This window comes from Astyanax mexicanus, chromosome 21, assembly GCF_023375975.1.
Source record: "Astyanax mexicanus isolate ESR-SI-001 chromosome 21, AstMex3_surface, whole genome shotgun sequence".
NCBI lineage: Eukaryota > Metazoa > Chordata > Actinopteri > Characiformes > Acestrorhamphidae > Astyanax > Astyanax mexicanus.
This window is the reverse complement of record NC_064428.1, coordinates 1557606-1583238: the sequence shown is the minus strand read 5'-3', so window position 1 is coordinate 1583238 and position 25633 is coordinate 1557606. Positions and strand designations below refer to the sequence as shown.

Genomic DNA, 25633 nt, shown 5'->3' with positions numbered 1-25633 from the left:
AGATAATGTATTTAATTTATTTTTAAATGTTTTAAATAACACTAACATATCAATATTTGAGAGCTGTTTACATCAGAATACACAATGAACAAGTTTATTAATTATATAGACTTTATAGTTGGATATTGGGGTCTTCTTTCTTGTGCATTACAGACAGACATTCTAACACTTCCTTCCATTACTGAACTAATGCTCTTAATTGAAATTAATGTGGAAACCAATATACACATACTAAGTTACATCATTGGTTATAACTTAAACAGAATAATTCAACAAATGAGCTACTTAGTTATCTAGCAACCTAGCTAGGTTAGCATGGTTTAACAAAGTAGCTTGCTATCTAGCTAGCTAGTTAATCGATTAGCTTAGTGTAATCGGATTGCTTACTAACAGCCTGGTTTAGCTAATCGAGGGTTCGTTTTTCTTCGTGTAAGCATAGCTAACACAAATGCCCTGCTAGTTCAGCTATAGCTGCATCGTCAGGCTCTGTTTGGTTACTCTTAGCCTACATGCTAGTTAGCTAGGTTAGCTAAAGTAACTTCACTGTTTCCATTAGCTGATCGACACATGTAGCCACGTTAACTTTATCTGTAACTGTACCGATAGTCATAGCAAAGACTGTTTGTTCCTTTCAAACACAGAGTTACATAGAAGCAGTACCAAGTTCATGTTATGTGTTGCTGAGAGATATGTTAATATAAGAGAAACTTTAAAGAAACTGGGAAGATATATATTTTGACATTTAAGTTTTGTCATTTACATGGTGTTAAAATGCATGTGAACATTTATTTTGTGCTTGCCATGGGACTTTTATTTATTGTTCGAAAAAAAAAAGAGAGAGACTTTTACATGTTCGGTCTGGGTTTTTTCCGGGGAGAAGACGAAAAGGGGCGGGGGCAAAAAGGGAGCGCGGAGGAGAAGAGCAGGGAGAGAGGAGAGAGGGAGAGAAAGGGAGAGAGAGCGAAGATTGTGGCTGAAGAGGGACTTGTTTCATGGATTCCACTGGACAACTGTAAAGAGTGAGAACCAGGGAGGGCTTGTGTGAAAGAGATTGGAACTCATCTGTGCTTTTGGGGTGCTCGTCACTTCGTGCTGCCACCCATAGCAACTTGATCGGAAGGAGGAGTTGAGCAGCCAGGTGTAGAAGCAGTGTTAAAGCCCGTCGCTGGTGTTTATTCTGGTCGGTATTTTTCGGGGATTATTTTTTTGTTTGTTTTTCTCTCCACCGGACCACCATTTTGGGATATTCAATCTTCAGACTGAACTGTGAGTAATCTTGAACTCTGAGGTGTTTTTTTGAGCTCCAACGTGCACCAACAAGGGGGTAGCTCCCTCATAGTCTTTGAACTCGGGTTTTATAAGTCTCTCTGTGTCTGTCTGAGTGTACTGTGAATGTAGGGCTGCACGATTTGGGCAAAATATCTAATTGCGATTTTTCCACAGAATATTGCGATTGCGATTTAAATTGCGATTATTTTTAATCCATCAAAAACCTAAACCTGTATTAGTGGTTACCATACCTATCAAATAAATTTATAAACTTCTTCCACATAAAATATTCACAGGTATCTCAGATTAAATGCAGTTTTCAGTTTTATTTTTAAATTGCAAGTAACAACAAAATAAATAACAAGGTTTAACTGCAACATCAGTAACTGTAAAGTCTGAGTTTTGAGATGCATTTTTACAATATAAATTAACTTAAAAGTAAATCAGTTTTTTTGCACATTAAATGCAAAAGTAGCATCATTAATGCTTGCATGCACAAAAGGTATAACTGCAACATCAGTAACTGACTGGTCCGCTGTGGACAGTAATGCCTTAGCAGAAAAGCTAAAAAAAAAGCAAAATATCGGTTTTATCCTAAACTCTTTGAGTTTTGAGATGCATTTTTACAAATAAATGAACTTAAAAGTAAATCAGTTTTTAGCTGTTAGCTTCATACTGGTAGCTACCAGTGTTGGGCACGTTACTTTGAAAAAGTAATTAGTTATAGTTATTCATTACTTCTCCAAAAAAGTAACTGAGTTACTAACAGAGTTACTCCACTATAAAAGTAATTAGTTACCAGTAAAAGTAACTAATCGCGTTACTTTTTAATATTCGCCCATCAAAAAAGGAAATCAATTATACATTTACTATTAGAAAAATAACAAACGAAAATAAACCCAAAATGTTGACAAAAATATAATCTAACGAATTTAAAAAAAATAAAACGAAATTCTCCACACAACCAAAGAAAATTACTAAAACTTGTAATACTGAAAAAAACGGAAAAAACGGAAAAACGCGTCTGGGGATGAAATTAAACATACCAAGCCACCCTCAAAGGAAATATGTATATATAAACAAAAAAAATAATGGACAAAAACAACAATCTAATGACCGTTAAAATGTATAACAACAGCCTTGCCAAAAGAGAATAGAGCTTAGATCAGGCCCAAAACGTGCACGTTTTGCAAGAGAGAAAGAAAGAGAGAGAGATTTCTGGTGTGAGTTACTACTCACAGGTAAATATTCTCACGCTGTATCTGCTGTTTCTCTTTCATCTGCCTGGCGCTCATATTGTAATCCCATAGATAGTTCTGCAGTTTCTCAGTGTTTTCTGTCGTATTTTGCGGCTAGCGCGAGCGCTTTACACAAGAACTAACGCCACGGACCAGGTGCCACGCGCTCGGCACAACACCGCCCGCTGTACAACTCCGCTGTACAACAGCGCTTTTAAATTAATTTAACACGAAAATGAGGGTATTCTATCAGTAATTTCAGTTAGTTGTAGTTAGTTTTATAAACACAAAATACAGTTCGAGATAGTTATGTTATTTTCTTTTAATTGCCGTTTTTATCAGATTCAGTTAACACAAATGTTTTTCACTTTCAGTTTTCGCTATTTCGTTCGCTTTAGTGAACAATAACAATTGGTTACTTAGCAACATTATGATTAGCACACCAAAGCTTTATATAAAATAAAAATAGGAGCCCGATTTCGGGTCGGTCCTCGGGTCAGGTCAGGTTCGGGCAGAAAATCTAAGCTCTAAAAGAGAAAGCAGCAGCACCACAAACATCGGAGCAGCTAAAAAGAGCTTAACGTCCTTAATTCGGAACTTGGCTTGTCCACGGCAATCACTGAATTGATTAGAGCAGCAAATCGTCACAATTGTGCCTCACTTCACCACCCAAACCACAGGCACAGCGGCCAGAAGCTGTTTTAACGCCGTTACTCCCAACACTGGTACAAACTGATATTTATTTATACTGTTTATATATTACTTTTATATTTTATTTAATAATCCCCAAATACTAATAAAATTACAATATAACGAATTCCAAAAGATATAAACGAAAAACGGCACGCAATAGCAGAAATAAAATAAAGAAATATTATTTCTGCCCCAAAAAGACGCGTCGTCACCCCGGCGATGTGTGCGGCGCAAACCGATTAACCCACGCGCGGAGCTTTAAACAGGCAGAGCTGCAGCTGCTGACACGCGTGCAGCACTGTGTGATTATAACAGTGTAACTTGTGGTACATCATAAAGATCATAGTGTGATTTGTTGTATTAAAACAGATCTACCTCACAGACCATTTTCTGGAGCACCATCTGACAGAGCGCAAAGGAAAGCGGAGGGAATTCTCTGCTGACCCGGCGCGAGTTCGGGCATCAAGTCAGGTTCGGGTTCGCAGACAATCTGAACTCTACAACGCATTTAAACAATTGCACAGTGTCCGCCTGGCTTTAAATTATTTTATCCAAGTCTTCCACTCATGTCCAAGCGCCACTTTAAATTTAATTCACCCTGATGTAGCTGCAATGGAGAGAGCGGCAGTGCATGCTGGCTTCGTTGCGTTGAACGCAGCCCCGCCCTCCAGTGAAAAAAATATTCAAATGAATCCAGCCCCTGCTGCATCAGGCCAATCGGAGAAGAGCAGGCGGTGTGCTCACACACACACACAAGCCTCTCAGACACAGAACAGGCGCTTTTAACCACATAAGTTGGAAACACTTGCAGGCTATTGGCTAATTCAAATCGCAGCTCCTGCGATTGAAAAATCGCGTCCATTCAAATCGCGATTTCGATTAAAAAACGATTAATCGTTCAGCCCTATGTGAATGTTCTTCTGAATTCATTGAATGCACATGCTCAGCATTTTTTTTTGGTTAAAAGTTGAGTGTAATTAAGTTAAAATCCAGTTACAAGCTGAATTGCGAGGTAAAATATTAAAACTGTGTTTTGTTTTATGTACATTGTGTTATTGGGTTATCACAGTTTCATTCAGAATACTGATCTCCAATCAGTTGCATAATTAATTACTTTAATAGTGTTTAAATGAGTTCTGGTGTTAAGCACAATTGTTTTCTACAATGAAATGAGCTTCGCAGCCTGCAGCCCGTACTTACTCATCCAATGGGGTGCTATGAGAGAGTGGAATAGAAAAGTTCAGATGCATGGGAGATTTATGTAGGTCTAAGGAACTAGCTACACTCTGGACCCTGAAGGGAGATATCCCCTCACCCTAGTGAACGAGTTGATTGCATTATTTTGTAGGATCCACCAGGCACATCCTATGCTCCTGCAGAGTTTAGCGGCAACCAAAACTAATCTCTTGTAGTGTCAGAACCTGGTGGGGGCGCTACACACACAACTTAGTTAGTTACAATTTTTAACTTACCAGCAGAGTCTACGTCGATGGCTCTTCGTTTCCGTTCATTTATTCTTTTGCTTTTTCGCTCACCCTCCATTACACTCTCTTCTCCAGACTCAGAGCGAGGACAGCACGGAATACAGACGACCCACGTTGGCTCCTCAACTGGCTCAGTTACCTCCAAAAACCGTTCTGAACTTGGAGTGCGAGTGTTGTCCCACGTGACAACAGAAGCCAGTTTAGGAGCTTCTCCAGATAGCTGCACATCTCTCAGTACCCTGATAAGATTCAACAAATTTCCTCACTAGTAAAAATCTGCTAAAATGTGTATTTAATTCATGTTATTGTGTTTATATATATTTTTTTCAACAAGAATTGGGAGAGGGGTAAAAAAATGGAAACATACTGGTAAGCTAACTGGTTACCAGCTCTTGATTTTTTTTTATTTTTCCGACTTAACCCAGTTGATCGTCAAGCAGGTCACAAAGGTTGACTGGTTTGGAGAATCTGGTTATACTGTGGTCAGACTTGGTCATGCTGGTTAACTTTGGTGGGTTTTCCAAAAGGTTTTTAGCACTAAGATGATTCTTAGATGGTCGAGCGAGCTCCACACTGAGCACTCTCTCCATGTAAAGATGTTTTTAATGCTAATATAATTTGGGAAACTGGGCACCTTGTCAGTTTGGTCATGGTTGTAGACCTGCTAAACATTCAAAATAAAATGCAACATATATTTAATTTAACAAGCAAGTGACACAAATTCTGTAATGGACAAATGGAACTAGAGTTTCTGCAGAAATGTATAGACAATTGCAGATAAAAACAACAAAACTGTTTCTTTTTATAGCATTATTTAAACAGTCTAAAGCGACTACAAAGGTCAGCTTTTACATAGCATATTAATGTTGTATTTTCCTATTTTTTTTAGGGAGTGCCGGTATAAGACTCATCGAGGTAAAAATGTCACGAAGTCTGTCAGATCAGGATCCATATTTGAAAGGAGCAAGATCCGTCTACAAAGTTGGATGCAGTTTATATACAGGTGCGTTATTAGTTGTTGAGTTTAAAAGTAGCTTAATCTGTTTTAAGTATAGCCCAACAGTGGATGTCTGGGTATGTCGACTAATATAGCTTTCAATGAATTAATCCTGTTTTATTAAATTGTTTGACATACTAATTGCTAAATGTTTGTAGACCCTTTTGATAAATGCATTCTGCTACTTTAAGTTACACCAATTGCTGACTCACATGCCCAAAAACACACATTATTATGTGTTCTCTGGAATGAGGGCACTTCGTCCAATACATTTAGCACATGTGGAGTAGGAGATGGGGTACGGTTCTTCCAAAATCCTAACCTCACTGCACTCTTGTCATTGATTGCAGCCAATCCCTCACAGCAATGCTCCAAATCTAGTAGAAATTCTTTCATGGACTGTAAGGACAGTTACTCCAACAAAAGCTGGGTAATCTGTTTTTAATTAAAAAAAAACAAAACATTGAATTTGCAGGTGTTCTTTTAATTTTGTCCATATTGCCACACAGCAAGCAAACTGCAATTTTCCAACATGTCTATTTACTAACACATGTTAAGCATGCGAAAGATTCTTTTCAGTTGCAAGGACTGCAGTTGGCACTAAAGTATGGGTGGACGACATGGCCCTAAAATAATATCACAATATTTCAGTGTATTTTTGTGATAACAGTATATTTAAATAAAAAAAATATGGAGTGAATTTTGTGCCAAAATTTATTTTACACAAAAGAAAAATTAAATCTGCAATCAAAATTTTAAGAATCAAAAGCAAAAATGTTATGTTGCAAATTCAAATGAGAAAAAATATATAGCAAATATATTTTTAAATGTATTTTACTATCCTTTGCAGTTATTTAAAAAAAAATATTTCAGTTGGAATTTTGTCAGTCTTTGCTTTTATTTGTGTGCATTTGTGAATTTTCTGGGTTTTTTTTTTTTTTATTCTTTTGGAGTCTCTTGTTTGCTTCTGCTTCAGTACCCTAAACCCTGGTCTGAGACTGACCACACCCACCTCGCCAGTTTCAGGAGTTCTTCCACACCGAGAGCGAACAGCTTCCAGTACACAACAGCAGCAGCTACTTTTACAATTCAATTTCATACTAGGGCTGCACGATTTGGGCAAAATATCTAATTGCGATTTTTCCACAGAATATTGCGATTGCGATTTAAATTGCGATTATTTTTAATCCATCAAAAACCTAAACCTGTATTAGTGGTTACCATACCTATCAAATAAATTTATAAACTTCTTCCACATAAAATATTCACAGGTATCTCAGATTAAATGCAGTTTTCAGTTTTATTTTTAAATTGCAAGTAACAACAAAATAAATAACAAGGTTTAACTGCAACATCAGTAACTGTAAAGTCTGAGTTTTGAGATGCATTTTTACAATATAAATTAACTTAAAAGTAAATCAGTTTTTTTGCACATTAAATGCAAAAGTAGCATCATTAATGCTTGCATGCACAAAAGGTATAACTGCAACATCAGTAACTGACTGGTCCGCTGTGGACAGTAATGCCTTAGCAGAAAAGCTAAAAAAAAAGCAAAATATCGGTTTTATCCTAAACTCTTTGAGTTTTGAGATGCATTTTTACAAATAAATGAACTTAAAAGTAAATCAGTTTTTAGCTGTTAGCTTCATACTGGTAGCTACCAGTGTTGGGCACGTTACTTTGAAAAAGTAATTAGTTATAGTTATTCATTACTTCTCCAAAAAAGTAACTGAGTTACTAACAGAGTTACTCCACTATAAAAGTAATTAGTTACCAGTAAAAGTAACTAATCGCGTTACTTTTTAATATTCGCCCATCAAAAAAGGAAATCAATTATACATTTACTATTAGAAAAATAACAAACGAAAATAAACCCAAAATGTTGACAAAAATATAATCTAACGAATTTAAAAAAAATAAAACGAAATTCTCCACACAACCAAAGAAAATTACTAAAACTTGTAATACTGAAAAAAACGGAAAAAACGGAAAAACGCGTCTGGGGATGAAATTAAACATACCAAGCCACCCTCAAAGGAAATATGTATATATAAACAAAAAAAATAATGGACAAAAACAACAATCTAATGACCGTTAAAATGGTATTAATATAACAACAGCCTTGCCAAAAGAGAATAGAGCTTAGATCAGGCCCAAAACGTGCACGTTTTGCAAGAGAGAAAGAAAGAGAGAGAGATTTCTGGTGTGAGTTACTACTCACAGGTAAATATTCTCACGCTGTATCTGCTGTTTCTCTTTCATCTGCCTGGCGCTCATATTGTAATCCCATAGATAGTTCTGCAGTTTCTCAGTGTTTTCTGTCGTATTTTGCGGCTAGCGCGAGCGCTTTACACAAGAACTAACGCCACGGACCAGGTGCCACGCGCTCGGCACAACACCGCCCGCTGTACAACTCCGCTGTACAACAGCGCTTTTAAATTAATTTAACACGAAAATGAGGGTATTCTATCAGTAATTTCAGTTAGTTGTAGTTAGTTTTATAAACACAAAATACAGTTCGAGATAGTTATGTTATTTTCTTTTAATTGCCGTTTTTATCAGATTCAGTTAACACAAATGTTTTTCACTTTCAGTTTTCGCTATTTCGTTCGCTTTAGTGAACAATAATAATTGGTTACTTAGCAACATTATGATTAGCACACCAAAGCTTTATATAAAATAAAAATAGGAGCCCGATTTCGGGTCGGTCCTCGGGTCAGGTCAGGTTCGGGCAGAAAATCTAAGCTCTAAAAGAGAAAGCAGCAGCACCACAAACATCGGAGCAGCTAAAAAGAGCTTAACGTCCTTAATTCGGAACTTGGCTTGTCCACGTGTAACCCAGGTTAAAGTATTCCTAATAATTACCACTGATTATAAGAATTTAATAAGTTAAACACAAGATAATGAATTATTATAGAAATAATAAAATTAGATATTTCAAAAAAAGAAAAAAGTTCTTATCTCTGAAAATAACCTAATAAAAATAAGGAAACGTAAAAAGAAAATATATATATAATATAAAATAATGGTATTATTAGAAAGGCAGCGACGGTACAAAGAACCGCCCACTACGCCACAAACTCACCAGTAAAAAGCAAGTTAACCACCCACTGCGGAAAAATATGACCAATTAAAAAGTTATCAAATAAGTTAGTCCAGAGCCACCCACTGCGGAAAAATACAACCAATCACAAGTTAGTAAGCAGATTAGTCCAGAGCTACGTGACAAAGATCGCTCGCACTTACGAGTTGGAAGCTGAGCCAGCCGGATCGCGGCGCAGCGGTTGAGCCAGGAGACGGAGCGAGCCGTTTAGAATTTTGGATCTAACAAGTGAATATCGCAGATCAGGAGCTATTAGCCGCTTTTGTTAAAGCTGGGAAACTAATACGCTAGTTTAGCCTTGCCAATCTGCCGAGTGGATTGGACTTTTGGAGTCATCTCATGCGCGGAACCGAGTTTTCGCCGCTGGTTGCCAGATAGTCTGAAACTAAACGATTCCGGATCGGATTTGGCCAGTTTTGATTGGGATACACTGCTGATAAGAATCTGCCGCCTGGTCACGAGAGCCCAGTTGAGTAGGAGACGCGATGGCGAGCCTCAGCCCAAAGGAACTTCGTACCTGAGCCTTAAATCTTGAGTATCCCTTCTGTTTTTTTACGGATGGACCTTTTTGTTTTCTTTCCTCCTCGTTCCAAGTGAGTTACACTGCGTTACCTGCATAACGAACAGAAACCGATAAACTGATTCTTGGACGGACTGAAACACTTAAAGAACAGACTTTGCTTCGTCCAGTCACATTTAATGTGAATTGAACTGAATTGATTTACATCGAAAATACTGTGGGTTTAATTCTAATAAGCTACTGAATACTGAATATTGCACTGTTTTGTTATTTTATTTTATTATTTGGGTGAATTTGTGAATTATTGGGTTTTATATTGTGTTGGGAGAAAAGGTACCTTGGTGTGTGACATTCCAGAATTATAACTACAGGTTCAATACTCACCTCTTAACCAATTGAAATAGACAGGTGAATACTTACCTTAATCCTCTAATCAATAATTATACTTACTCTAATAATTATACTTATCCTAATTCCCTAATTAATAATTATACTTACCTTAATAATTATACTTACCTTAATAATTATACTTACCTTAATTGTCAAACCAAAACCTAAAAGAAAGATAACGAGATAACCATTAATAATAACTAAATAATACTAAACCTAAAATAATAGTAATCCTTAAAGTACTAAAATTATTCCACAGGACTGAGTTATAAAATAGGAAACCTTTAGAATATAATAGAGCTTGAGACATACCACAAAGGGAAAACCAACTATATTTTTGTGAATATATTGTTTTATATACTGATTGTTTACTTTTGGGAGTAACTACCTGATTTGTTTATTTGTAAACCTTGCTTATATTTTTCTGTTTTGTTTTATCTACTGTTTTATTTACCTTTCTACATCAGTTGCCTCTATTTTAACAGTGTCAATACATTTACTGAAAATTTCTAAAGTCAGATTGAGTGTCTTTATCCTTTCTGCTTCACGAGCGAACCTAGACTGGTCCATTTTCTCTCTATATCCTTTGGGATTAAATTTATACCTGCAGCCGACCCCCAAGGGGCGCTACAGAACTTGGCGAGCCAGCCAGGAGCAGTTAACACTAAAAGACACTTAAATAAAAGCTTCCGCCCAACTTACTATAATTATTCAAATTAGAGTACTTTGTCAATTAAGCTGACAAAACAGAAACCGTCAACATGGAAATAGTAGAGCGTGAAACAGTTAACATAGCTAACTCAGTCCTCGTTAGCGGTTTAACTGAAACTGAAGCAGATTCAGATCTGACCAACTACCTAGAGCAACATGGTCCTATTAGCAGGGTTCTTCGTATTGATGACCCTAATTCAACATTCCACAAAGATGTGATCGTTGAATTCAAGAGTTCCTTCGCAATGGACACACTTAGGCCACTCCTTCCATATACTCATACTAGCCCAAGTAGAGATGTTTATCACTTGAAGGCCCTAGCAAAAGTATATGTGCCCCCAGCCGCTGGAAGTGCCACACACAGTTTCTTAGATGAACTCCGAAGACTTGCTGCACAGAGCAACAAATCATTCTCTGAGCTTCTACAAGAACATCTTTCCTTGTGCCACGAGTCCATTCTTGCCAACGAAGCAAGTGACCACACCAGTCAGGGAGATGTTGAGACCACAAGCGTCAGCGATGTTCCAGCATTCAGTCAGGCACACCCTTCTCAGACTCACCCAAGTGCCACAATGGCTGATTCCAGAAGGTTTCCCACAACTGATCCAGTCATCTCGTTGAGTGACGTAAACCCACCTGCAGTGCAACGTGTTGTTGTTGAGCACATTGTCAGAAGTGAAGAAGCCGCATCACACGCACATGCATCAGCAAGGCTTCGAACATTCTCAGGAAAAACTCCACATCACAATAGCGAGGTAGATTATGACACTTGGCGCAACAACGTTGAGCTTTTGTTAAAAGATCCCTCTCTGTCCGATCTACACAGATCTCGCAAGATCCTTGACAGTCTTCTGCCCCCAGCTGCAAACCTGGTGAAACACTTAGGCCCTTTGGCTACTCCAAAGGCCTATCTTGACCTGTTAGATTCTGCTTTTGCTACAGTGGAGGAGGGTGATGAACTTTTTGCCAAGTTTCTGAACACCTTGCAAGATGCTAGTGAGAGGCCCTCTGAGTATTTGCAGAGGCTGCATGCTGTGATGAGTAGAGTCACAAAACAAGGAGTCATACCTGCTACTGAGACTGACAAGCACCTGCTGCGTCAATTCTGTCGTGGTTGTTGGGACAACGGATTATTAGCAGATCTTCAGTTAGAACAGAAGAAAAACAGACCCCCAGCATTCCCAGAATTGCTACTTCTACTTCGCATTGAAGAAGAAAAGCACACAGCAAAAGAACAACGAATGAAGAAGCACCTAGGAAACGTCAGGCATCGTGTTGGTTCTCATGCAATTCAGGCTGAAATTCGTGATGCAGAAGAAAAAGAAGGCTCGTTGACAGCTATGGTGAAAGGGTTAAAGAAACAAATGGGTGAACTTCAGGGGCAAATCAAGACCTTAAAGTCCCAAAAGAGTCCTGATCCACCAGAAGATGCATCTGATTTAAAGAAACAAATTGTTCAGCTTCAAAGTCAAATCACCCATCTGCAAGCTTCACACTCACAAAGGTCAAGGGTGGTGAACTCTGGAGAAAAGACCAAACAGGTTTCCAAAGCTGTGTCACGTGAAACTCAGGCTAGTTCCTCCAAACCACTCAGTGGAAAGCCAAGGCCCTGGTACTGCTTTTGTTGCGGTGAAGATGGGCATATCGCTACTTCGTGCAATGCTGATCCAAACCCATCCTTGGTGGCTGTTAAAAGAAAGCAACTGCGAGACAAGCAGCAAGCTTGGGAACTTGAGCATGACTCCCAACCTCCTTTAAACTGACCTCAGTCTCCGTTAAGGGACGGACAGAGACTGGACCAAGAAGAAGTCCCTACTCTAACAAGATGCAGATCAACAACAAAGCTGCCCATGCTACATGCCATGAACAACTGCCGCATAGATTAGTGGGAACGAAATGTACCTCCCATGTGACTATCGATGGCCAAAGTTACAACTGTCTTCTTGACACAGGGTCCCAGGTAACCACCATCCCTCAGTCATTTTATGAAACCCACTTGCCGCACGTAGACTGTAAACCTCTTAACGACCTACTGGAGGTGGAAGCTGCCAACGGACAACCTGTGCCTTATTCTGGCTACATTGAGTTAAATATCACTTTTCCTAAAGATTTCCTAGGCACTTCTATTGAAGTCCCCACTTTAGCACTAGTGGTTTCTGACACATGTGGATCAACTCAGTCCCCCTTGTTAATAGGCACCAACACATTAGATGCTCTCTATGACAGCTACTGTGAAGGGAGTTCAGCAAAGTACCAACCACAGCATCATGGGTACAAGATGGTGCAGAGAACCCTTGAAGTTAGACACAAGCAGACTAAAGACAGCAAGGTGAGCAACGTAAGACTCTACAGTGATGAACCGCAAGTCATCTTAGCACGTCAGAGCTTGGTGTTGGATGGCTTAGTGACCTCAAGAGGCCCAGAAAAGCTGTTTGTTTTACAGCAACCCTCAACATCCCTTCCTGGAGGTCTTATAGTCACCAGTAGTCTGCATAATTTGCCCAACAAACTCCAAACAAAATTACCAGTGCTGCTAAAAAACGAATCGGATCATGACATAATACTCACTCCTAAGAGAGTCATAGCCGAACTGCATGCTGTGCAACAAATACTTACCAGTGCTCCTTCCACAAGAAGTTCAGCCTCAAATCCACCATCACCAGTTCCAATGTCAGGAGTGCAATTTGATTTCGCTGATTCCCCTATCCCTGCAGAATGGAAGGAAAGAATAACCAGTAAACTTAACGCCATACCTGAAGTGTTTGCCCAACACGACCTTGATTTTGGTCACTCCAGCAAAGTGAGACACCACATTAGGCTGAGTGATGAGACTCCTTTTAAGCAAAGAGCCCGTCCTATACACCCACAGGACATCAATGCTGTGCGGCGGCATTTGGAAGAGTTGCTAGAAGCTGGAGTAATTAGGGAATCTGAGTCTTCATTCTCATCGCCAATTGTTGTGGTCCGTAAGAAGAATGGCGACGTAAGGCTTTGTGTTGACTACCGCAAGCTGAATTTACAAACAGTAAAGGATGCTTATGCCCTACCCAACCTTGAGGAAACATTCTCAGTGCTAACTGGATCACAGTGGTTTTCAGTACTTGACCTAAAATCCGGTTATTACCAAATTGAACTAAATGAAGCAGACAAACACAAGACTGCCTTTGTGTGCCCCTTAGGATTCTGGGAATTTAACAAACTCCCGCAAGGGATCACGAATGCTCCTAGCACGTTCCAAAGATTAATGGAAAAGTGCATGTCTGACCTAAACCTGAAGGAAGTCATTGTCTTTCTGGATGACCTCATAGTATTCTCTGAAACGCTGGAGGAGCATGAACATCGCCTGCTGAGAGTCCTCCAGCGATTGAAAGAATACGGATTGAAGCTGTCCCCAGAGAAGTGCAGGTTCTTTCAGACGTCAGTCAGGTATCTCGGACATATTGTGTCTAGGAATGGTGTTGAAACTGACCCAGAAAAGATTGAAGCCCTCAAAAACTGGCCAAATCCAAAGAATCTTAAAGAGCTCCGTTCATTTTTAGGATTTGCGGGGTACTATAGAAGATTTATTCAAGATTTTTCAAAGATCGTAAAGCCCCTGAATGACTTAACCGCTGGGTACGGCCCTACCAGGAAGAAGTGCAAAGCTCACGATGTAAAGACTCGTTATTTCAAGCCTAAAGAGCCATTTGGAAGCCGCTGGACAGAGAGCTGCCAAGAAGCATTCGACACCATCATCAACAAGCTTACTTCTGCCCCTGTCCTGGCCTATGCTAACCCTAAGCTCCCATACATTTTGCACACTGATGCAAGCACCACAGGTCTTGGAGCTGCACTTTACCAAGAGCAGAATGGTCAGATAAGAGCAATTGCTTTCGCCAGCCGTGGACTTTCCCATAGCGAATCCCGTTACCCTGCCCATAAACTTGAATTTTTAGCTCTTAAGTGGGCAGTAACTGAAAAATTCAGTGATTATCTTTATGGCAACTCATTTACAGTCATCACTGACAGTAACCCCCTAACATATATCCTTACCTCAGCAAAACTAGATGCCACAAGCTATAGATGGTTATCAGCCTTATCCACCTTTTCATTCAAACTCCAGTACCGCCCGGGAAAGCACAACCTGGACGCAGATGCTCTTTCACGACTTCCTCATGACACTGGTATAGACGACCCTGCCTCACAAAAAGAGCAAGACAGGATCCGCCAATTCACATTGCAGCACTTACCTGAGTTTGCTCATCACACCAAAGTTGGCCCTGAAGTAGTTCAAGCCATTTGTGAAGCCCGTCTTGTGCGCCAGCCATCTGACTCTGCATCCCAAATTTCCAGTGTTCCATTGGTGGAATCCCTGGCATCACATCCAGATTCCCTGCCTGATGGTTTTGTACAAGGGGAATATTTCAAAGGATTCCCCGTCATTTCAAAATTGTCTGAGATAGAAGTACGTGAAAAACAGAAATCTGATTCTGTTATTCGGGAAGTGATCTCCTCTCTAGAAGGGGGAGGGGTACCCTCTCCTTCTGCCAAGAAGGAGATGCCACAACTACATCTTATGTGCAGAGAATGGAACAAATTGCTTCTGAGAAACGGAATACTGTACAGGAAACGACAAGAAGGACATGAGGTACAGCACCAGCTAGTTCTTCCAGAAGATTGGAGAGAAATGGTCATGACAAGTCTACACGATGACATGGGTCACTTAGGTGTAGAACGCACCCTCGATCTAGTAAGGTCACGGTTCTATTGGCCAAGAATGGCAAATGACATCGAAAACAAGATCCGAACCTGTCGTCGCTGTGTCCTCCGCAAAGCACCATTAGAGAGAGCAGCCCCCTTAGTAAATATTCAGGCCACCAGACCTTTAGAGTTGGTCTGCATGGACTTTCTATCCATTGAGCCTGATCGGAGTAACACTAAAGATGTCTTAGTCATCACTGATTACTTTACTAAGTACGCAGTGGCTGTACCGACTCCCAACCAGAAAGCTAGAACAGTTGCCAAATGTCTATGGGAGAACTTTATAGTTCATTATGGAATCCCAGAAAGACTACACAGTGACCAAGGCCCTGACTTTGAGTCGAAGACCATCAAAGAGCTGTGTGATGTTATAGGCACACGGAAAGTTCGTACCACACCGTATCACCCAAGGGGAAACCCTGTGGAACGCTTCAATAGGACTTTGCTGAGCATGATCGGAACCCTGAGAGAGGAACAGAAGTCACATTGGCATGACTTTGTGAAACCTTTAGTGCACGCCTATAACTGCACAAAGCATGACAGCACAGGATTTACCCCCTATGAGCTCATGTTTGGAAGGAAGCCTCGATTGCCAATTGACCTTGCATTTGATGTTACCTCAGGTCAACGACAAGGAAAATCCCACTCTCAGTACGTACACCATTTAAAGACACAGCTAGAAGAAAGCTACAAGTTAGCTATGGAAAATGCAGCAAAGTTGGCTGGGAGAAACAAGACCAGGTTTGATCGAAGGGTAACTGAATCTATCCTAGAAAAAGATGACCGAGTACTAGTCAGAAATGTGAAGTTGAGAGGTAAACACAAACTGGCAGACAGATGGGAGTCCACTGTCCATGTTATTGTAGAACGCGCTGGAGAGCTTCCTGTGTACAAGGTCAAGCCAGAAAACAAAGAGGGCCCATTGCGTACACTACACAGGGATTTACTACGACCCTGCAACTTTCTGTCAATACCTGATGAAGAACCCCCTAAAGCCAAAGCAAGGAGGCCCAAAACACGCACAGTTTTGCAAGGAAGTGAATCAGAGCCCTGTTCGGATTTGGACGAATATCCTGTTCACTACTACAAAGGTCCCTTAGTATCTGAACCAGTGGAAGTCATTCGTTTCCACGAAAGCAGGAACCTGGTAACTATACCTACACCTGAACTCCAGTCTAAACTGTTACCGAGTCAGCCGACTGTTGCAGACTTACCTGAGAAATTTCCTGAAAATTCACCTGAGACGACTGCCAAGAACTTACATGAGAAAACTGCTAAAGACTTACCTGAAAAATTTCCTGAAAACACACCTGAGAAAGCTGCGGAATACTCACCTGAGAAAAGTCCTGAAAACTTACCTGAGAGAACTCCTAAGAAAGACAACTCCTCTGAAGAATCCCCTGAAAAGAAAAACTTACCTGGAAGATCCCAAGATGCTATCTACTCACCTGCAGAACCTGTAGTAACCCCAACTGCCAAACAGGAAACACTTGAACCTGTAGGAAACATGGAAGAGAATGTTCAGATTCAAGATTCACAGTCCCAGTATGCATCTGAAGATGATGAAGTTGAGATCCCAGTAAGGCATTCCACAAGACACAGAGAAAGGGCTAAGAGGCTAACATACCCCGAACTAGGAAACCCCCTGGTCTCCATAGTGCAATCTCTATTCCAAGGCTTAAGCACTGCCCTTACTGAATCTCTCACAGATGCCCCCTATGTAAATTCATTCTCACCTTCTAGAAATTCCCTTTGCATGCACAGGGACGTGCATACCGTTTAAGGCGGGAGGATGTAACCCAGGTTAAAGTATTCCTAATAATTACCACTGATTATAAGAATTTAATAAGTTAAACACAAGATAATGAATTATTATAGAAATAATAAAATTAGATATTTCAAAAAAAGAAAAAAGTTCTTATCTCTGAAAATAACCTAATAAAAATAAGGAAACGTAAAAAGAAAATATATATATAATATAAAATAATGGTATTATTAGAAAGGCAGCGACGGTACAAAGAACCGCCCACTACGCCACAAACTCACCAGTAAAAAGCAAGTTAACCACCCACTGCGGAAAAATATGACCAATTAAAAAGTTATCAAATAAGTTAGTCCAGAGCCACCCACTGCGGAAAAATACAACCAATCACAAGTTAGTAAGCAGATTAGTCCAGAGCTACGTGACAAAGATCGCTCGCACTTACGAGTTGGAAGCTGAGCCAGCCGGATCGCGGCGCAGCGGTTGAGCCAGGAGACGGAGCGAGCCGTTTAGAATTTTGGATCTAACAAGTGAATATCGCAGATCAGGAGCTATTAGCCGCTTTTGTTAAAGCTGGGAAACTAATACGCTAGTTTAGCCTTGCCAATCTGCCGAGTGGATTGGACTTTTGGAGTCATCTCATGCGCGGAACCGAGTTTTCGCCGCTGGTTGCCAGATAGTCTGAAACTAAACGATTCCGGATCGGATTTGGCCAGTTTTGATTGGGATACACTGCTGATAAGAATCTGCCGCCTGGTCACGAGAGCCCAGTTGAGTAGGAGACGCGATGGCGAGCCTCAGCCCAAAGGAACTTCGTACCTGAGCCTTAAATCTTGAGTATCCCTTCTGTTTTTTTACGGATGGACCTTTTTGTTTTCTTTCCTCCTCGTTCCAAGTGAGTTACACTGCGTTACCTGCATAACGAACAGAAACCGATAAACTGATTCTTGGACGGACTGAAACACTTAAAGAACAGACTTTGCTTCGTCCAGTCACATTTAATGTGAATTGAACTGAATTGATTTACATCGAAAATACTGTGGGTTTAATTCTAATAAGCTACTGAATACTGAATATTGCACTGTTTTGTTATTTTATTTTATTATTTGGGTGAATTTGTGAATTATTGGGTTTTATATTGTGTTGGGAGAAAAGGTACCTTGGTGTGTGACATTCCAGAATTATAACTACAGGTTCAATACTCACCTCTTAACCAATTGAAATAGACAGGTGAATACTTACCTTAATCCTCTAATCAATAATTATACTTACTCTAATAATTATACTTATCCTAATTCCCTAATTAATAATTATACTTACCTTAATAATTATACTTACCTTAATAATTATACTTACCTTAATTGTCAAACCAAAACCTAAAAGAAAGATAACGAGATAACCATTAATAATAACTAAATAATACTAAACCTAAAATAATAGTAATCCTTAAAGTACTAAAATTATTCCACAGGACTGAGTTATAAAATAGGAAACCTTTAGAATATAATAGAGCTTGAGACATACCACAAAGGGAAAACCAACTATATTTTTGTGAATATATTGTTTTATATACTGATTGTTTACTTTTGGGAGTAACTACCTGATTTGTTTATTTGTAAACCTTGCTTATATTTTTCTGTTTTGTTTTATCTACTGTTTTATTTACCTTTCTACATCAGTTGCCTCTATTTTAACAGTGTCAATACATTTACTGAAAATTTCTAAAGTCAGATTGAGTGTCTTTATCCTTTCTGCTTCACGAGCGAACCTAGACTGGTCCATTTTCTCTCTATATCCTTTGGGATTAAATTTATACCTGCAGCCGACCCCCAAGGGGCGCTACACACGGCAATCACTGAATTGATTAGAGCAGCAAATCGTCACAATTGTGCCTCACTTCACCACGCCAAACCACAGGCACAGCGGCCAGAAGCTGTTTTAACGCCGTTACTCCCAACACTGGTACAAACTGATATTTATTTATACTGTTTATATATTACTTTTATATTTTATTTAATAATCCCCAAATACTAATAAAATTACAATATAACGAATTCCAAAAGATATAAACGAAAAACGGCACGCAATAGCAGAAATAAAATAAAGAAATATTATTTCTGCCCCAAAAAGACGCGTCGTCACCCCGGCGATGTGTGCGGCGCAAACCGATTAACCCACGCGCGGAGCTTTAAACAGGCAGAGCTGCAGCTGCTGACACGCGTGCAGCACTGTGTGATTATAACAGTGTAACTTGTGGTACATCATAAAGATCATAGTGTGATTTGTTGTATTAAAACAGATCTACCTCACAGACCATTTTCTGGAGCACCATCTGACAGAGCGCAAAGGAAAGCGGAGGGAATTCTCTGCTGACCCGGCGCGAGTTCGGGCATCAAGTCAGGTTCGGGTTCGCAGACAATCTGAACTCTACAACGCATTTAAACAATTGCACAGTGTCCGCCTGGCTTTAAATTATTTTATCCAAGTCTTCCACTCATGTCCAAGCGCCACTTTAAATTTAATTCACCCTGATGTAGCTGCAATGGAGAGAGCGGCAGTGCATGCTGGCTTCGTTGCGTTGAACGCAGCCCCGCCCTCCAGTGAAAAAAATATTCAAATGAATCCAGCCCCTGCTGCATCAGGCCAATCGGAGAAGAGCAGGCGGTGTGCTCACACACACACACAAGCCTCTCAGACACAGAACAGGCGCTTTTAACCACATAAGTTGGAAACACTTGCAGGCTATTGGCTAATTCAAATCGCAGCTCCTGCGATTGAAAAATCGCGTCCATTCAAATCGCGATTTCGATTAAAAAACGATTAATCGTTCAGCCCTATTTCATACAAACATTATGTTTGTTATATTTATCCTCTAAGCAAGTGTTTCACTCCATTAAAAAGCTTTCATTAGCAAGGTGTTCTAAATATTCACCTAGCTAACTCACTTCACTGTAATTAACTTACTAGCTCACTAACTAGATAACTCAATAGCTCACTGACTATGTAAGTAGCTAACACACTAGCTCACTAACTAAGTAACTCACTAGCTCACTAAGTAACTCACTAGATCACTGACTAGGTAAGTAGTTAACTCACTAGCTCACTAATTAGGTAACTCACTAGTTCACTAACCAGCTTACTGACTAGGTAACTCACTAGTTCACTGACTAGGTAACTATCATACTTTGCGCATGAATATTTAGAACACCTTGCTAATGAAAGCTTTTTAATGGAGTGAAACACTTGCTTAGAAAATGAATATAACATTAAACATAACCATTTGTATGAAATTTAATTGTAAAAGTATCTGCTGCTGTTGTGCACTGGAACCTGTTCGCTCTCTGTGTTTGGAAGAACTCTTGAAACTGTCAGAGTGGGTGTGGTCAGTCTCAGACGAGGGTTCAGGGTATGAGCAGTCAGTCCAAAACCAGCTGACCAGTGGAGATCCACTGAAAATTCACAAAAACAAAAAAAGCAGTGATTAACAAAATCTAAACTGAAACATTTTTCATAAAACTGCAAAGGATAATAAAGTAACCAAGGATATTTAAAAATATATATTTGCTATATTTTTTTCTCTTTTGAATTTGCAATACACATTTTTTTCCTTTTGATTTTTTTAATTTTGTTAGCAGATTTTATTTTTTGTGTAAAACTTTTGCTACAAAATTCACTCCATAAAAAAAACACTGAAAATACATAATTAATTAAAAATATAAAATATTGCAGCAAAATGACAGCTTCAAATATCTGATGTTTAAAATAATAATTATGTAACAAAATGTAACATACATTAATATACACTATATCAACAGCATTCAAATCAAATCAAATCAAATTTATTTGTATAGCGCTTTTTACAACAGGTGTTGGCACAAAGCAGCTTTACAGAAACATGATTACAGGACAGCATTGTGTATAAAAATCTACCAGTGCCAAGACTATTTAGTGCACACATAACAAACATATTAAGAGTTAAGACACTCTCTTTGTTTACAGGTTTGCACAGTGATTAAAGCTGCGACAAATCGATCTAATTCAAGATGGTGTTTCTAGAAGCACACGTACGCTGTCCAAAATGAGTAAAAAAACTGCGAATGATCTGCAAAAGAGCATTAAAGCGAAAAAGGAGAAGCACAGGACAACACCTGGGAGGACACAGGGAGTTTGTAGTAATAGACGAAAGTAACTTCTGCCACAAACGCAAGGTAAGATGCTGTGTTTAGTGCTTTTTTGTAAAATAAATATTGGCATTTTCAGCTCTTATTTTAAGTTTACGGTCGGGCTGCACAATATGTCGTTTAAGCCTCGTCATTGCGATGTGCCCATGCGCAATAGTCACATCGCGGGACATGCAATGTTACCCAAGTCAATAAAAACCAACATGTCATGTTGCAATGTTTTGATTCTTGACACAAGAAATAGATACTCAGCATTCTGGGGTTGGGGAGGGGGGAGCGAGCGGGCATAAATACAAGGTAACCACATTGCCTCCACATGGCTTAACACGTGATGTAATCGCAGCGCAGACAGTCTGTCCAAAGCTATGCACCTCCGCACAGTTTTGTACAGATCTTTCCAGTTACGGACGGATTCATGCTTTTAATCGCAGAAAAACTCTGTTATTTAGTGTTTTAAGGCCATTTAAATGCTTGATTTTTGTTGTTGTCTCGGGTTTTGAGTGTTTGGCTGACTCTAAAGCTCTGACTCAGTTCACGGTCGGTCTGAATTAGAGTTTAGATTTTCTGCCTGAACTCAAACTTGGGCCAAGGTCAGGTCAAGTCCGGCTCCAGAAAATAGTCTGAGACATAGGCATCTGTTTTTTTAATGCTATTTTTTATTTTATATAAAGCTCTGGCGTGATAATCACAATATAGCTAAGTAAAACGTATCTAACTGGAACTGTACTGTGTTTATAAAACTAATACCATCTGAAATCATAGATAGAAAACCCTTAGTTTTTGTGTTTGTTAATTTATTTATAAGCGCTGTTTCCACTCGAGCAGTTTTACAGCGGGCAGTGTTGTGCGAAATCCTGCTTGCAAAGTGGAGTCTGATTCTTTGGGGAGTTGGATTTGGCACAACAGTGGCAGCACGCTGAACAGATTTCGCTCATTGAAACAGCCCAAAAACAGCTAGTTTACGGGTCGGGCTCATAATGACAGTTTATGGGTCGGGCTCGGGCCGGGTCAGGTCTGTTGTCATGTCATGCATTGTTTAATATTGCAATATTATCGCAGAAAAAAACAAAAAATGTCTATTTTCCAATATCGTGCAGCCCTGGATTACGGTGTGTTTCTTAGTAATACAAAAGCCTTTTAAGTTAACTAATAAGAGATTCGTATTTAAATTGCTAACATGACAATAAAAAAAAATCTTAAAAATATTATTGTTACAATTTCTTCCTACTGCATATCATGCGTAAAGAAAGTTTTATTTATTTATTTATTTTATTGAAACGTATACACTAAAAAATAACCTTTTATGCAACAATTAGAAATGGAAAGAAATCAAAGAAGCAAAGCAAAGAATTCTTCTGGAATGGCCAAAGTAGTTTTTATTGTCTGAAATTATTATATTTAGAATATAATACAGAAAAGTAAGTTCATAACTCATGTTAAAATAGGTCATAGAATTGCCAAAAAGGCAATATGTTTAGATCATTATTTATTAATTGATAACATTATTGTACTTTTCTGTAAAACACACTACATAAAATTATGTTTAATATGTTACAAATGGATATTAAGCAATAATACTTAAAAAGATCTAAAAAACTTTTAAAATTGAAAGTTAATTTTCACTACAAATCAAGAGGAAGATGGATGATCACAAACCATCAAACCACCAAACTGAACTGCTTGTATTCTTGCACCAGGAGTAAAGGCTTAAAGAAACCAGGGTTATTCCACCAAATATTGATTTCTGAACTCTTAAAACCTTTTGAATATGAACTTGTTTTCTTTGCATTATTTCCAGGTCTGAAAGCTCATTTCATCAAGTAATTGCTCTATATGACAATACTAATGATATAATAACAAAACAGCTAATGATTATACAGTGCTAATGTTAACTTATTTATGGTTATATGTGGTATAACATTTTTATTTATGCCTTAATTCCTATTATTGTTGCTAAAAGTCAGAATAATATTTGATTGATTAATTACTATGTAAGTTACAAAGGATTTTGGGAAACACTTGAAATGTAAACAAAAAAAAAAGTACTTAGCTTTACTAAGCGGTGGCGTAACGTTTTAGGAAATGCACCCTGATCTTTAGCTTTATATGTTTTTAAATAATATTTGAACAAAAAATATTTGAGGCAACATTGTATTTTTTGTGAGAGTTTGTGATTTAATCAGTTTGACGCAAGGTTAGATTTTCACTGTGTCTACTCTATCTGTATTAGTACTAACCATCATGAATTTTACAGTGGTTTACAGAAAGGTTTTATCTTTATCATTTCATATTTTAATCATAATTAAAACTGTGATTGGTAACAGTGGTTGGAAAAACCCACATTATTTTATTGAACAGCAGCAACAAATTACTGTCAAGCCATGGTAAAAATGGACATGAGCCTTCTGCAGGCAAACTCAGCAATGCTACTGAAATGTTTTCTCATTGTGTATTAGTATTATTTAAACATATTAGCACATTTTATATATATATAGATAATTTTGACCACTATAATTGTGACTAAATTTAGAACATATAATTACATCTCTAATCTTTATCATGCATATCTGTTTCATGGACAGCCATTTTGATATGCTTCTGTGATTTGAAAGGAACATAAATCCATTGACATGAAATACACAAAAGCAGGTCAGCAAATGTTTGGTTCTTTTCTTTACACAGGAAAAGCATTTTTTGCAATTATTGTTAAACTAATTGATTATATGGTAAATAAACATTAGAATAAATAAGATAAGGTTTTACATAATGACAAAGGACTAAAGTAATAATTGATTATGATTATGTAATGATTATTCAGATTTTTCATTTTGTGAGTAATTTATTTTGTAAAATATTTTGACCTGAATGTAAAATGAGCAAGTTATTAACTTGCAGCATAGAGTGAAGGATGTCAAGTGTTGAGTAAATGTTAATTTAATTTGTCCTAATGAAAAACTACTGTTAAAAATGTATTATGTTTTTGACAGTATGGTCGAGGTAGATTTGGCCGGACCTGGAACAGAAGAAAGTGGGTTTTTGGATTACTGGGCGTCAGAGAACAAAGAAGAAGACCCATTCTCCGATTGGTGGAAAAAAAATCTCGACGTCATTTACTTCCAATTATCAGAAAGCATGTACGTAGAGGTTCAACAATTATCAGTGATCAATGGAGGGCTTACATGGGTGCTCTTCATAATGCAGGTTACACACATTTTAGTGTAAACCACAAGAGATGGTTTGTTGACCCTCAGAGTGGTGGTCATACACAGCATTTGGAAAGAGCTTGGGGTATCTACAAAGGCCAGATCTGGAGACTACGAGGTAACAGAACTGAAAATCTGTTAAAGGAGCACCTGTCAGTTATTGAGTGGACCTACTGGCTGGGAAAGAACCACCGTGAGGGTCCTCTTGGGCGTCTCCTTAAAGACATACGCCAGTATTTTCCAGTGTAGGCAACCATTTCAAAATGTTTAAAACAAAGCAGTTATAAAAAATAACTATATACAGTATTGTGCAAATGTTTTCGGCACCCGTGGGAATGTCGGTAAAGAATAAGCTTCTTATTTGTTATTTTTAGTTCTCATCATATCAACACCTGGTTTGGTAAATTGGTAAATTTGGTAAATCAGGTGAGCTGCTGACGGAACTGAACATATACACATGCTGGCTGAATAAATGCATCCAGGAGAAATCTGGGAGTAAACTTTATTTTTCAGCTTGGCTCACAGGATGTAGCATATTTAGTTAAAAATATTATGTTTTGCTGTTTTTATGTTTATTTGCATCTGTTCAAATCATATGTGGTGCTTTTTTCAGGTAAAAACACTCAAATTGCTAATAAATTAGTTTAATTCAGGGGTGATAGCGTTCCGGCGCCGCGCCGGAAATCCGGCGTAGCGTGGCTCTGTTAAAAAAAAAAGCTTTCCCCATCCCCTATGAAAAGCCCCACCCCCCCCACCCACCCCCCCCCCACGTTTGACGTGTGCAGACCATTTAAAGCTCAACGCAAGCCTTCCATCCAATCAGAAATAGGACGCCGGCGGGTCTTGTCTTGGCCGCTCATGGGCTCCGAGTCCACCGGGCATGTTAGTTGAAAAAATTGGTTACGGCCCAGATACATCAGTGGCAGCTTAAATTCTGCGCATTACGACTTCCTAACTGTAATAAGCAGAGGCGGAAAAAGTACTACAATTTGTAATTAAGTAAAAGTACATTTACTTTGCTAAAATGCTACTGAAGTAAAAGTTAACGTGCTTTTTTGTCTGATATATTTTTGTTAAGGGGCTAACGAGCTTCACACGTGCTTTACTCACCCAAATAAACTTAAAGCTTAGTACAGGGCAGCTGCGTACCAGCATGAATCGCGCATTTGAAGTGGAGCTCTGAGCTGAGTGGACGGGTTTGATGAAAAGCGCGATATATAATGACGTGGGAAATTTCATTATCACAATGTTATTACTATTATAACCACCTTGTTATGACAGATGTGATCATTTTATGCATGTTCATTTTATTAGATGTGTTTAATCACACTAAATATTTACA

At 38.7% G+C, this 25633-nt stretch overlaps 1 long non-coding RNA gene across 2 annotated transcripts; it reads left to right on the top strand.

Moving 5' to 3' along the window:
- Positions 1 to 544: 544 nt before the first annotated feature.
- Positions 545 to 24650, top strand: LOC125785718 (uncharacterized). Of its 2 annotated transcripts, XR_007428048.1 has the most exons (5): positions 545 to 1266; positions 4760 to 4952; positions 5574 to 5687; positions 20907 to 21115; positions 24076 to 24650. It is a non-coding gene; the product is annotated as an uncharacterized LOC125785718 (long non-coding RNA). The 2 variants fall into 2 exon arrangements; XR_007428047.1 differs by lacking the exon at positions 4760 to 4952.
- Positions 24651 to 25633: the final 983 nt, after the last annotated feature.